The sequence below is a fragment of the Rhinatrema bivittatum genome, chromosome 10 (genome assembly GCF_901001135.1).
Source record: "Rhinatrema bivittatum chromosome 10, aRhiBiv1.1, whole genome shotgun sequence".
Taxonomy (NCBI): Eukaryota; Metazoa; Chordata; class Amphibia; order Gymnophiona; family Rhinatrematidae; genus Rhinatrema; species Rhinatrema bivittatum.
The window spans coordinates 56,074,688-56,090,458 of record NC_042624.1 but is presented as its reverse complement, the minus strand read 5'-3'; the positions used below and the strand labels follow the sequence as shown (position 1 = coordinate 56,090,458).

The following is a 15,771-nucleotide window of genomic DNA, read 5'->3' as shown; positions in this document are numbered from 1 at the left end:
TTGTTTATAATGGGCATTTGGAAATGCTCTTTACAATATTAATTGTTGACTACTGTAAGTCTCAGCTTACATTAAGGACAGCTGGTAATGCTCCTTCCCCTCTCCTCCCGGCAGACCTTTCTATTCTTATGCTTGGGGGCTTGGTCAGGTGTCACAGGCATAGAGTCTCATGAAAGGCCAAAGTGGAAAGCTCTTTGCCCCTGGAAGGTGACACTTTATTCTTCTTCCTCAACAATCCGAACAACTCGCAGGCCTCCTCCATCTCCTTATTAATACAGATGTCATGTAATGGAAGTAGAACAGAAGCGGCAGGAAGATGACCTGTGCGTGAACCCAGGAGCAGCTGAAGCTTGTCAGTTTCTAATCTGAAGCTGGTGTCAGATCTGAGGAATGGACGGCCTAATCACATTTGTAACCGACACCTTTCAAATTCAGCAAATGGACACATGCAGTGACAGACACAAAATTTCACACACTGAAACATTATTATGGAAGCAGGTAGGAGACTACTGTGCTCCTGGCAGGGGTTTCAGGGATCGTGGAATGGAGGTAGCAGGTGGGTGGGGAGGGGAGGGGAGGGGCAAGAGGGGATCAAGATTTTCTACTTAAAATCAGGGAAGGGGGGTGAGGCCGGCCTTGGGTCTTTAGCACTGTTTTATTTTTTGTAATCTGGTGTGTTGGAAGGTGTCGGGGACAGTCGGGTGCCATGCCTAGGGGTTGGAGGATTGGGCCTGAAGGCCCCTAAGTTTTTTTTGTTTTTTTTTCACTTTTCATTTGCATTTTTAATGCAGTCAGTTAAGTGGCAAGTTATCCGGCCACACACAGCCAGAAAGTTTTCAAACCTAACTGGTCATTTTCAAGCACAATCAATTAGATTTGAACATTATGGACTGAATTTTCAAAGGAGTTATGGGTGTAAAAGTAGCACATAATGTAGCAATTTTCAAAAGGCCATTTATGAGGGAAAAGTTGACTTATATGCATAAAACCTAGTTTTTCATGCTTAAATCCTTTTGAAAATGACCTTCCATCTGACTAGGTTTAGCTGGATAATTTTAGGAGAGTATACTCAGCGGGCCATTTATCCCAATAAATATCTCGGAACAGTAATCCAGCGAATTTTAACCTAATAATTTGTCCACCTACCAGCATACTGGCCTCAGAGTTTGGAGAGACACAGAACGCACAGTGCCATGAATATCCCAAAAGATGTGAGAGACGCAGTAGGAGTATAAAGTATTGGATCAGCTTGGTAGTGGTATCGGCATGATTGATTATCAGAACCTTTACTGTGTTGTCGAACAGAACCAAAGTACACTGTAGGCATTCATTCAGAGGCTTGATTCAGAATGACTTTATTTGGATGCACCCATATACTGGATGTGAACAATAATCAATAAGAAACATAAGACAATTTTAAATGAATTTTAAAGAAAGATTCAAAGATCACAAAAAGATTAGAGGTAAATAAGGTCAATGCAATCTACCCCTCAGAATGACAGTACGGTTGGTCAGATCGGGATGGCAGATTGACCGTGTCATGTATAACCAATCCTAACGGTCAGGCATTGCGTAAAAGCTAAAGCAATAGGACTGGAGGAACAAACAATGTAAAGGTCCAAGAGAGGGACAAAGTAGCAGGAGCATTGGCATTAAAATCCCATAGCAAGAAAACAAGAGTGGCATCAACATACCAAGACACTTAGGGTCCATAATCAGAGGCATAACTCATTATCTGGCTAAAATTTAGCTGGATAATCCCAGGGTGGTGTGGTTAGTCAAATAAGCTACCAATTTCAATATTCAGTTAGCTGAATAACTTTGAGACAGACATGTATATCCAATGGTGTAACTGCACAGCTGAATATCCTACCACACTTATAGATTCATCATTTTGCAGAATAGTGCTAATTTACTGCTTTGCATAGGTATTTTTACTGCAATGTGTGATAAATTTTTTGAACCTGTGATATTTTGGGCTGCTGAGAGAGCGAGAGATTGACTCTTTATAAGGCTCTCATATTAGTCAACTATTTATATCACTGCAGAACAGTCAACTAGTAACTCGAGGTGAGGGCGAGAGTACATTGTACAAATCTCATCTTTGTGTTCCTTTCCTCTCTCCAAATCACATCAATCTTCACTGATGTGTACTGTGCAGTTCGAACCTCTGACTGTGCATGCAAAACTGCCCCCAAACCCTATACCACCACCAAAACCTCACCTCGAGTTACTAGCCGGCCCTCCTATAGTGCTATAGATGACTGATATGTGCACTCTCCCCCCCCTCCCTAAGAGGCTCTCTCTCTCTACTCCTACCCTCTCCCCTTTCCTGCCCGAATCAGGATTTGCAATATTTATCGCAAATCCCGGTTTGGGCATATTGTACAGCAGAATGCCAGGAAAAAAGGTGTAGTTATTTTCAGCATTATAATGTGTGTTATGCTATCGCACCCAATGTTAACACCCCTCATTTTCATAAACTCTGCAGAAACTCCTCCCCTTTGACTACATTTTGAAAATTTGCATATGCATATCGTTGTGTTATTGCATGTATTACGATGTTATCGCGGGTATGATAAGGCCCTAACACGATTTGATAAAGGACCCTGGATGTTTGTAAGCCATCTAGTGGCTGAATATTATTTCCACAATGAAGAACAATGCAGGAAGCACAAAGACATCAACACCCAGAGAAACTGGATGAGGAGTAAGGCAGCAAGGACAGTAGCATCAACGCCCCAAGGCACACTGTGCAGAGTGAAGCAGCAAACACATTGGCATGGAGTTTCCTTGTCTTCCGGCTAAAGTGCAAGCAGTAACACCCTAGAAGAAAGAGCAGCACAGCTGAGCTGATCAGTACAGGGTACTGAAATACTGACTGACGGCACACTTCTCAAATGTTTTTGTAAACTTTTAATAGCTCTCAACACTGAAGCAAAGAATTTGACAACCTATGTCTGACTCTCAAAACTTAACTCAGGCAGATTGAGTGAAAATACTTTGTGTTAAGCTTAAGTTTTGCTTTTAGTTTCACCTAAAAAATAAGAGTATTGAGGAAGTCATGCTATATTGGTTAGAAAAGATGCTTCAGCATGATTGGTCTTTCTTGCCCCATCCCAACCAGTTCCACTCAGTCTGGCTGGAAGCAAAAAAAAAAAAAAAACCAAAAAACTGCATTGCTTTGTTTCTGCCAAAGATTTTAATAGAACTAAACTAAATGAACTGAAAAAGATTTAGATGTGTTAAGTGCCTTGTTAGTTTGGTTTGGTTGCAGTGAACAAAACTGAAACAACTCATTCATTGTGTTTTCCCAATCTAACTCAAATGATTGCGCATCCCTACATTTCAATAGACATAGTAACCTAGTATTAGTTGTCTGATAAGGATTTCTTGGTCTACCAGTCTGCCCTATTTCCTCTGCCTACTAGTAACTACAAACCCTATAGACAGACACTGATATATTAATTCATTGATCCTCAAATTGTGGCCTGAGGGTCAAATATGGCCCATGGAACTAATTTCTCTGGTCAATCATGCCTTTTTTGTTTTCTCTTTGCTGGATACAGCCAGAGAAAAAGTTGGGGTTTTTTCCTGGGGTTTTTCCCCATGAACAGAGGTACAAAGACAGCAAGGAAAGCAGACCACGACAGCAAAGAAGAGAACCCAAGGTAGGGCAAAAGCAGCAAGCAGCAGAGGGAGTAGTTCCAATCAACTCTCATCATGGCCACAGCTTGGGTGGCAGTTTCAGCAGGGTCACAGTGTCACTGAAGCTGCTGCACGTAGGAGAGGCCAGAGCATGAGAAATGACATAAGTGGCAGGGAGTGTTTCTGTAAGTTCCTACCTCTGCAGTCCAGGATATTGCACTTGGAGGTGGACCCTTGTCTTGGAGCAGTGGAGAACGGCTCCCTGGTAGGGACCAGGAAACACCTGCCTCCCAGGGGGTGGAGCACAGGAGAGGCTAGGATGAGCTTCACTACTAGAAGCCCGCAGTCCCCCCGGGTGGAGCCCGTAGGGACCCGGGCCACTTGGACTTAGGTGGGCCTCACAGGGTCTCACAGAGAGGTAGTAGAGAGACGTGCCCCCGAGCAGCAAGGGAGCATGGTCGGACTCTAGGCTGTAGGTCTGGAGGAACAAGGAAGGCGAGTATAGCGTAGGTGATGACAAGGCAAGGGACAAAGCCAGAATCAGGAGATGTGGTCAATGGCAGCCGGGGTCAGAATCCGAGGAGTAGTCAACAAAGCAGGGGTCAGGTTCCAGAGGTCAGACGAGGTCACAAGGCAGGCAGAGGTCAGGATCCAGGCAGCGAACAGAATGGCCAAGGAGCAAGCTGAGGTCAGTACCAGAGAGACAGTCCAAGGGTACTACCTCGGGTGACAGGACAGACAGACGCTGGAACAGAAGGACGCTGGAACAAGACTGGAACAAGACTGTGAACGCGGAGGCAAACTAGTACACTTACAGTGCCGACCCGATTGCCAAGGCAAGGAAGTACAGGTAGGGACTTCCTTATATCGTACGTTCAATCAGGGCGTGCCGTGGAGCTAGGACCCGCCCATGGCCCTACAAGAGGCCGGGTGTTCCGTGTGTGCATAGGGGCATGGCCAACATCACTGGGGACAACGAACTCCGGAGTGAGGCCTGGTGCACAGTGGAAGGCCCAGCAACCACCACCATGGGACGCCGAGGCCTGGAGGAGCTCGCGGCTGCCACTAGGGAGGCCGACCCGTGACCTGCAGAGGAGCTAGCGAGGTGAGCAGGCCCGAGCACGGGCCGGGCGCGCAACACAGGAGATGTATGAACCCTGCTGTGGCGAACAAGCCCTCAGCAAAAACTTCTGGCCAGTGCCCCTACTGCAGGAAAGCAAGTGACGGGGGGGGGGGGGGGATGCAACGAGGGGGGGGGACAGGCAAAAGGCAGAAGTCTTGGAGAAAATGGGAGAGGTAGAACAGGGAGCCAAACTAAAAGGAGCACAACAACAAATCTATATGTTAGAAAAGGAAACAAAAGAAAGAAAAATAAATAAGAAACTGATCTGGTTCTCAAAGAAGGTGGCTGACATAATAAAAGCAAAAAAAAAAGCATTCAGGAATTATAAAGGATTCCAAAAAGAAGAACACAGGGAAGAATATCTGGTAAAACTGAGGGAGATGAAAAAAGTAATCAAGAAAGCAAAAAGTCTGGCAGAAGAAAGGATTGCCAAAGAGGTAATGCAAGGTGACAAAACATTCTTCAGATACATCAGAGAAAGGAGAAAGGACCAAAGAGGTATAGTGAAATTGAAAGGAGATCAGGATCAATGTGTGGGGAGAGATGAAGAAATGTCAGAAATATTAAACAAATAGTTCAGTGACACTAAAACGACCCTGGAGAAAGCCCGTCGCTAGTTAACAGGACTGTGGAAGGGGGTGGAGTAGACGAAACTCTGTTTATAGAAGAGAATGTATGGGAAGAGCTAGGAAAGCTGAAAGTGGACAAAGGCATGGGGCCTGATCAGGTTCATCCCAGGATACTGAGGGAGCTCAAAGATGTGCTGGCAGGTCCGCTGTGTGACCTATTCAATAGATCCTTGGAAACGGGAGTGGTGCCAAGTGATTGGAGAAGAGTGATGGTAGTCCCGCTTCACAAGAGTGGGAGCAGAGAGGAGGCTGGAAACTACTGCCGGTTAGCCTCACCTCAGTGGTGGGAAAATTAATGTAGAGTCTGCTGAAGGAAAGGATAGTGAACTATCTACAATCCAGTGGGTTGCTCGATCCAAGACAGCATGGATTCACTAGGGGAAGTCCTGTCAGATGAATATGATTGATTTTTTTGATTGGGTGACTAGTGAATTGGATCAGGGAAGAGTGCTCAATGTGATTTACTTTGATTTTAGTAAAGCTTTGGTAAGATAGAAACATAGAAACAGAAATGATGGCAGAAGACCAAATGGTCCATCCAGTCTGCCCAGCAAGCTTTCACTTTTTTTTCCCCCATACTTATCTGTTACTCTTGTCTCTTGTAAGTGACTTTTTTTGTTCTATTTCCCTTCCACCCCCGCCATCAATGTAGTTAGCAGTGCTGGAGCTGCATCTAAGTGAAGTATCTAGCTAATTGGTTAGGGGTATCAGTGCTGGAGCTGCATCTAAGTGAAGTATCTAGCTAATTGTTTAGGGGTAGTAACTGCCGTCATAGCAAGCTACTCCTATGCATGTTTATCCAGCCTGTGCAACTCAGTCCTTGTTGGTTATTGTCCGAATATAAATCATCTTTTCAACATCCCCCCTGCCATTGAAGCAGAGATCTTTTCATCATTCCCCTGCCGTTGAAGCAGAGAACTATGCTGGATATCATTGAAAGTGAAGTATCAGGCTGTCCGTCAACCAGTTTGTAATCCAGGCCAGCACCTTGGCACTCACTCCTAAGTTTCTCATTTTATTCACCAGTCTCCTGTGCGGGACCGTGTCGAAAGCTTTGCTGAAGTCCAAGTAGATAACATCGAGCACTCTTCCTCGATCCAATTCCTTGGTTACCCAGTCGAAAAAGTCAGATTTGTCTGACAGGATCTTCCCCTGGTGAATCCATGCTGCCTCTGGTTGAGCAAGTCTCCCGACTGTAGATAGTTCACTATTCTTTCTTTCAACAGCGACTCCATTCCCACATAGAAGACTCGTGAATAAAATGAGAAGCTTGTGAGTGAGCGCCAAAGTGGTGGTGTGGATTACAAACTGGCTGATGGATAGAAGACAGTGTGTGATGGTAAATGGAAGCTGTTCTGAAGAGAAAATGGTGTTATGTAGTGTGGCCAGGGATTGGTTCTGTTCAATATCTTTGTGAGCGACATTGCGAAATGGATAGGAGGTAAAGCTTGTCTATTTGCAGATGATACTAAGATCTGCAACAGAGTGGACACGCCAGAAGGAATAGAGAGAATGAGATGTGATTTAAGGAAACTTCAACAGTGGGCAAAGATGTGGCAGCTGAGATTCAATGCCAAGAAGTGCTGAATCATGCACCTGGGGTGTGGTATTCCAAAAGAGCTGTATGTGATGGAGGGTGAAAGGCTGTTGTGCACAGAACAAGAGAGAGAACTTGGGGTGATAGTGTCTAGCGATCTGAAGACAGTGAAGCAATGTGACAAAGCGATAGCAAAAGCTAGAAGGATGCTGGGCTGCATTGAGAGATGAATAACCAGTAGGAGGTGATAATCCCCTTGTTCAGGACCTTGGTGATGCCTCACCTGGAGTACTGAGTTCAGTTCTGGAGACCGTATCTCAAAAGGAACAGAGACAAGATGGAGGTGGTCCAGAGAAGGGCAACCAAAAAGGTGGTGGGTCTCCATCAAATAACTTATAAGGGGAGGTTGAAAGTCCTAAATATGTATACCCTGGAGGAGAGGAGGTGCAGGGGGATATGAAACAAACCTTCAGATACCTGAAAAGTTTGAATGATGCACAATCGACAAGCCTTTTCCACTGGAAATAAATCAGTAGAACTAGGGGTCACGAAATGAAACTGCAGGGAGCATGACTCAGAACCAATGTCAGGAAATATTTCTTCAAAGAAAGGGTGGTGGATGCCTGGAATGCCCTTTTAGAGGAAGTGGTGAAGACAAAAACAGTAAAAGATTTCAAAGGACCATGGGATATACACTGTGGATCCCTTAAGACTAGAGGATGGGAATGAAGAAAAGAGTTCATGGGATAACTTGCTGGTGTGGCAGTTACTACCCTTAACCAGTAAGCCTTTATGCTATTGATGCAACTCCATCATTGCTCTCTGCTTCAATGGCAGGGGGAAAAGTGGAAAAGGGGAATTAGATTCAGACAGCAACCAAACAAGGACATTGAATTGCACAGTCTGGGAAAACAAATAAGCATGGGAGTAATTTGCTGATATGGCAGTTACTACCTTTAACCAATAAGCCTTAATGCTGTTGATGCAACTCCAACATTGTTCTCTGCTTCAATGGCAAGAGGGTGGGAATTGGTCTCAAACCACAACTAACAAGGGCCCTGACTTTGACAGTCTGGGAAACTGATAATTATAAAGGTGGCTTGTATGGCCAGCAGTTACTACCATAAGCTTGCTGGGCAGACTGGATGGACCATTTGGTCCTTTTCTGCCATCATTTCTATGTTTCTATGTCAATCTAGGCAGTTTACAAAATTTACATGCATAAAATTTTAAAATAAATAAAATTCAGTACCAATACAAAATTGTATAAACAAACATGAATAAGTGACTCCTGACCTTCCCCTCTAAACCCCCTTATTGCTTAACTTTTCAGCCCTGTCTCTTTACATATTATAAGCCTCCTTAAAAAGTCCATTTTTTTAATGTTTCCTTAAATAGCTTATATTCTCTCATTAGCCGTAACTCCTAGCATTGAATTCCAGAGCACTGGTCCTGCCACTCTAATCACTCGTTCATGCACCATGTTCAAGTTAGTTTCCTTCACTGAGGTGGTCATTAAAAGACATTTATTCAGACCATAACTCGCTCTGCAGCAAATACCATTGTAATCTGGATCTCAACCATCCATTTTCCAATTTATAGAGTACCTTATGTATTGTTACTAACACTTTAAAACAGATTCTAAAAGTTACTGGCAACCAATGAAGGTCCTTAAGTACAGGCATGATATGTTCATACCTCTGCACTCCATAAAGTACTCTGGCCACGGAATTTTGTAACAACTGTACCGATTTAATTATTTTTTTGGTAACCCTAGAAGAAGTGAGTTACACTAGTCAATATTTAGTACCATCATTTACATAACTGAAAATCAAACCCTAAATATGGCTTTAGTCAATGCAATATACATAACTTGAAGTACCCGATTTTCACCAGCTTACACACATGATCTTTCATAGTTAATTCACAATCCAGCTGGACTCACATTATATACAACTGATGATAGTGCAAGATCCATTCCTTCAAATTAAAACATATTATGATGTGGTTGTGCATTGTTAAAGCTACCATGCTATTGGTTAGTGCATGAAAACATTCTACATGCTGTTATGCTAAATGTTTTACATAGAAACACTGAAATTTATTGCATATCTTCTTGTAACATTTAGCTTCCACATGAAAATTTCAGCCACTCATGTGCTAAAATATAACATTGACATCCTGGAGTCCCTTTTCCCCTCGCTCACCCATAATAACACCAATGCAATAATACAATAATACTTGTAATAATGTTCATTGGTTGATTGTTATTGTTCAGTGTTCTATGTAAAAAACCCCGGTCTAACCTCCCAGACCAGGGCAACCTTTTTGTTACTTGTAAACCGGATTGATTTGTATTGCATACAGGAATTCCGGTATATAAAAAATTAAAATAAATAAATAAATAAATACCATAAACACCTATTTGGTTAACAATGGCTGCAGCTTTGTTGGCATCAAATATATAATCTGAGCCATCATAATTAAAATAACTCCCTCTGGGCAGACCTCAGCCACAATCTAGCAGGGCTTCGTGCACCTTCTGGAGGTTACCCGCTCTGATAAGCAACCACAACCCAGTATCCAGGGTTTCACCACAGCAGAGTCCATCAGACTTCATCCTGCTAATGCAGCACTTTCACCAAATGCTACACATAAACAAGCCTCAAACTCTAAAAGGATAGCTTTGAAACAACTCCATGTGGCCACATATACGCATATAAATGGGTATATGGAGATCTACTATAGTAATTTATAACCTGTGCAAATCTATTCCACGCAGATTATAAAATATACATACATCCAGTCCCTGACACACGTATGTATCTTTCAATATGTGCAAATATCAGCAATGCATTATAAAACAGGTAGAAAAAGTGCAAGTTTTCAAACATACATGCTTATATTTTATGGGAGACAAAATAGAACTTGTTTTCTAAAACCATGACTGATACACAGAAGTAGGTATATTTTCAAAAATACACATATAATTGAAATCAGTTTGCTGATGCCACTACCAGCTCGCCCAGTCCATCTCCAGGCCATTGGAGACCTTCCTAGTACTTCATCCTGAGCGCCCCCTCCAGTTCACCCAGACCTCCTACCCAGCAATAGCAGACAACAGACGAGTCTGATATCAATTGCGCTAGAGAATTTAAGTTCTCTTCTATTCAGATAAATCTCTTATAAAATAGCAATGTATGTGCATTTCTTTTGTCCCTGCCCCAGAATGCATTTAGACCACCCCTTTTCTGAACAGATAAATGTGTGTGTGAAACCAAAAAATGTGTGAGAAACAAAAAACCCAAACAAATGTACTTTTAATGTTTATGAAATAATATGTACACAAGAACAAGCTACTTATGTGCATATATGCTAATTTTATGTATGTAATTCTTTTCAAAAAATTAACTTGTATATTGATTATAACACTCCAATTTGGTTCTAGTTAATTGATCTCCTTTGAAATAATAATGAACCTTTGTATTATTCACCAAATGGATGAGTGGGAGGGAAGCCGAGCTCCCGCAGATTGCAGATACCCCAACATCCGACACACTATTCCTCCCCGCCTAACTAACCTTTCCTCTTTCTACTGTCAACAACCAACCACAGGGCCACCTGCAATTGTATATTTTCAAATCATGGGAAGAGAGAAGGACATCCTCTTCCTCTAGGCCTGCACTTCCTCCAATACCTTACCAGGCTCACTCGGTCCTCAGAGTCCCAGGAGCCATTTTATCTTCAGCGGTCCTGGGACTTAATGCGCCCCCCCCCCCCCCCCCCACACACACACACACACATATATATATATAAGAACATAAGAAATGCCATACTGGGTCAGACCAAGGGTCCATCAAGCCCGATATCCTGTTTCCAACAGTGGCCAATCTAAGTCACAAGTACCTGGCAAGTACCCAAACATTAGATAGATCACAAACTACTATTGCTTATTAATTACTGTAATAGCAGTTTATGGATTAACCTCTAGAAACTTATCCAAACATTTTTTGAACCCAGCACCACTAACTGCTGAAATCATATCCCTTGAAAATGAATTCCAGAGATTAAGTACGCACTGACGGCCCGATTTTTAATGGCCCACGCACGTAGAAAGCACACACACACACACTGCCTCCACATTAATAGCACACATTTCATTGCATAGATCTCTTTACTTGTTTATTCATAGAGTCTCTATTCCCCTCCCTTTTTGTTCTCAGTTTTACTTTTCTATCTAGGGCATAAAGAGTCTATGAGCTCACCAGATGTCATCGGACGACAAAGTTTTGACAAGTGACTGAGCACACTGGGAACTTAAAGGAGAACCGCATCATCCTACCATTTTCTTATTTGAAAGAAATTATCAAAACTCCTTTAATACAGTAAACCAGCGATTGGAGAATATCAGGGAGAATTTTTCTCTGTGAAACTTTCCTCTTGAGAAATAAGAACCCATCTAGCAATCTTTTGTCATTAAGATAAGGGCCGGCTCAAGTGGTTAACAGCACTGAAACTGTCTAATGAACCATCAGCACATATACAACTGATAAAAAAAACATTAAATATTACCATAATATCTATGATTTTACTTTTTTTTTTTTAATAAGAGTAATAATGTCACAAAACAAAAGTGCATTTTTTTTAAATTGTCATCTGTGAAATAAAGTATGCAAGCGGTCATGGATTTCTTATCTTCAAAGTGCTTGGTCAAGAGTTTGTATAAAAAAATTAGATTTGTGGATTTATCTGCTACTCATTTTTTTAATTTCAAATGGTACTACTGTGGCAAAATCTGCTATGCCAGCAACACCTACCACAGATTTCCATCTGTCTGCTACTGCTGAATTCTGGCAGATCCATGGCTTACGACAAAAGTGAACCGGACAAAAATCTACCTTTTCTGTGGGGAACGAATCAACACATCCCCGCAAATGTATCAAAATCTTTGGGAAAGAGGAAGTTTTTTTAGAAGATGTTTAATTAGATTGACAGTTGATAGTGCTGCGTTTTAGCACCATATACCCTTGGAACATATTTCAGGTTTGTTCAGTTTTTTAATTTCTCTTTAAAGCTTCTTGGACCATAGTATTCCACAAGCTTGTATTTCAAACGGATATTAACCAACCAAAGATGATATCTCTTAGGGGAATGCATGCTCCCTTTTTCATTCTGTTTGGGCTTTTTTCTTTGCCTACCTTTATCTTTTTTGGAAATAGCATGAACTATTTGCAAAAAGTGTGCATTAAAACAATTCGGTGTGCACTATTTGCATATTTCAAAAAAAAAAAAAATTGAAATGAAACAAAACCAAAGAAGTGAATTTTAAAAAAGAGATGCACGCACCCAAATCGGGAGATGGACATGCATCTAGCACATAAGCATCTCCACCCGATTTTATAAAGTCGGGGGATGTGTGCGCATGTGCTGATGCACGCACATCTCGCATTGGACTGTGATACAGGTGTGGTATGGGTGGAGCATGGGCATTCCAGGGCATGGCCAAGAGATGCGCGTGCAAGTACCCACATGCCTGGGTGCGCACCAACTTCTGCTATGGAGGAGGTGTAAGTAAAAAGAAAATCCAAAATACAGGCATCCCTGAGGGGTTTTAAGGAGCCTGGGGTAACTGGGGGAGTGCAGGCTAATGAACCAGGGGGGTTTGGAGGACCTAGCTCTAGACTGGGAGAACTGCTGGACAAACTGGTGAAACTGGTCAGGGCGTGGACACATGCCTGTTATAAAATTCCCCCACTTGCACAACTCATGTCTGAATTTACACGGCTGCACACATACATGTGCCTAGGCTATTTTATAATATATGCACGTGTGCGTATGCTATAAAATTGCTGCGCCTCTGTGCTCGCACTGACACACATGCATGTGTGTGTGTGTCCGTTTGAAAGTTACCATCTTATGTCATTTCAGATGTCTACACAGTCTGAATAACTACCCAACAATTCTATTGCTTCTCTTTTAAGTAACTTGACGTTTTGATGGAATAGCATGAACACTTTTTCATCTATCCAATTTTCTTAGATTGACCAAATAAAAATGCAAGTTAGAGTCATGTATTTCCTTCAAGGTGTTTATTGACGTTGAAAACAATGCACTAAACCACAGTCCTAACTGCATCTTCTCATATTCTAAGATGGTAATATTTAAACCAATGCGCGGCGCACATGTGCACGCATTTGTTGGCCCTTTTACAACATTTATGCGTATATACACACGTTATAATATAGCCTGACTGCGCTGGGCACCGTGCACACATGGACAGCCCTGCGCTTCTTTGAAAATATACCCCTTTATTTCCTTCCCCTGACCTTCACACACACACACACCTAAAATCACATCCTCTCAAGGCAGCTAAGTCCACATGTTGTTTCACAGCACATAGACATGTAGCCACATTGAAGGAGTGCGGCTTTACATGAGTAAAATGCATTTTATCTACTTCCATCACTTTGAAAATTGCCCTCCTAAGAGGGGGATAGCAGGGTTCTAAAATACAAAAAAAGAATAGAGACAGATGTGCAATAAAACCTTCAACTGAACTTGACATCCTTTTAATTCTGTTTTACTGAGATAATTACAGCAAAGTATTACAGGCTGTAATTTTCTAATCTGAAGTGCTTCATTTCATTCCTAATGCACAATGTACCAATCACTTATAAATGTTGTCTTTTTACATCGTTTTCTAGTGCTGTCGTTATGTGACTGTGAAGTGCCCGAGTCTGTGTGTGTTCATGACAAGCAAATAATTCCGATTTACTTTTAATATCCAGCATTTTGTTTGTAAAATATCCCTATTATGTGCTGCATGCCAAAAAAAAAAACAAACCAAAAAACCCCAAACATTAGCATAAACAGCAATGCTAGCAAACAGCCACTAGATGTCAGTCCTGCAGTAACCAGTGGTTTACGTTCATGAGCAAATGGATGAAGGCAAGGCAGTTTCATCAGGAAGCATTGGAAACAAATTTTCTGTAATGTGTCACTAGATAACCAACCGCATGGCTCTGGCAACTAGCATTACCGATTCCTATTGTGCTAAAATAAACTCCTTGCCAAACAGATTTTGTTTGGTTATGTTTTCAAATTAGGATTTTAGCTGATTTTTTTTTTTTTTAACTAGAAGAAATTTTAAACAGGTGTGAAGATGCTAATAGGTGGATCCATTATTTTGGCACCCAGGGAGTGCTACTGTGATGTTTTTCATCCTTCCCAACTCTGGTCCTTCCAGTTTTGCAGTTTTTCAATCAGACCTAAAGTAAATAAATGGATTTCTATGTCCAGCAAAAGCTAAGGTCTACACTACTATAAGGGGGCCTATGTACTAAGGCAACTCTAGTCCTTGAGTGCTGCAAGCCAGCTGGGTTTTCAGGATATCCATAATGAATATGCAAGAAATCCATTTGCATGTAATGGGGGCAATGCATGGAAATTGTGGAGACATGGACAGTATGGAATTCACGAGAGCATGGGATAAACGCAGATCACTGTGAGAACGGAAAGGATTCTAGAGCTGAATAGCTGAGATGGATGGGCAGACTAGACAGGCCAATTAGTCTTTTTCTGCCATCATGTTTTTATGTTTCTACGAACCAAGCAGTTAAAATTACAAACAGACATTATTTTCAAACAAAACAAGGTGAAAATAAAAACAGGGATGGCTATTTTCAAACCAGTGTGCGTGCTCAGCACCCATTAGCATTTATATGTCATCCTGCGCCAAGGTAAGCGGTCATTTTATAACATAAGCATGCATATTATAAAATAGTCTGGCCGCGCACACAAGTGCACCACATTTTAAGTTGGTACCCACATGTGCAAGCAGATCCCACTTCTACTGCGTAAATTGGGTAATTTTAAGAGGTGTGCGCCGACGCCATTCCTAGTTTTACCAGTTCATCCCCAGTTAAGAGATATGTCCTCCAGCCCTCCCTGATTTGACAGTCTTCACTCCCCCCAAGTTAGCCCTGACCCTTAAAACCCTGCAGATCTGCCTAGTTTTCTTTAAATTGTAACTTACACGGCATCCATAGCAGAAGTAAAGTTACGCATCAGGGGACCTTGGCACTTGCTGAGTCACATCTTAGGGTTAACACCCCAAAATGCCCATGCCCTGCCCATACCACGCCCATGGCCCACCCCTTTTTGAAAACTTCTATGTGCCCGCTGCGGGAAATATGCGCATATCTCAGTGGCTTTTAAAATTTGCACGGTGTGCTAGAGCCCCACTTCATTGCGCATTCCCTAATTAATGTGTGCATTGGGCTTTTACAATTCTCATCACAGAACAAAAAAAAGTCCTAACAGAACCCTTCCCTGCAATGCAATAGGGAAAGGAAGTATAAACGACATACCGAACACAGTTCACACCAAAAAACAGCATCATTTCTAAAATAATTCTCCATTATATACAACGAAAAGAATAAATACTTCCCCCAAAGCAACAGGGACAAGGAATGAAAACACAAAAAAAACCCCACTAAAATAATTCATCCCGAAATACACCAAAACTTTAAGGATAAATCTCCCCAAGTAAGGAGATTAAGTACAACATAAAACACAATAACCAAACCCTCTTCCAGTGCAATAGGGAAAAGAAATAGAAATAAAACTAAAAAAAATTTAAATAGTTCAAGATACAGCGGGAATTATTGGAAACAATCACTCAATCTCAACCATAGCACCTGGCAAGAGAACACAAGCTGTTAAAAGCCTGGAAAAAAACAGCCAAGTCAGTCTTTACTGCTTTCCTGAATTTCAGGTACTTCTTCCAAATGAATACCATGAGATTACGCATTCTGTAAGGTAGGTTCTTGATG

General features: G+C 41.9%; 1 long non-coding RNA gene across 1 annotated transcript; it reads left to right on the top strand.

Moving 5' to 3' along the window:
- The first annotated feature begins 259 nt into the window (after nucleotides 1-259).
- On the top strand, nucleotides 260-11,540 carry LOC115099758. The gene is made up of 2 exons (XR_003858879.1): nucleotides 260-498; nucleotides 11,161-11,540. It is a non-coding gene; the product is annotated as an uncharacterized LOC115099758 (long non-coding RNA).
- The last annotated feature ends 4,231 nt before the right edge of the window (nucleotides 11,541-15,771 follow it).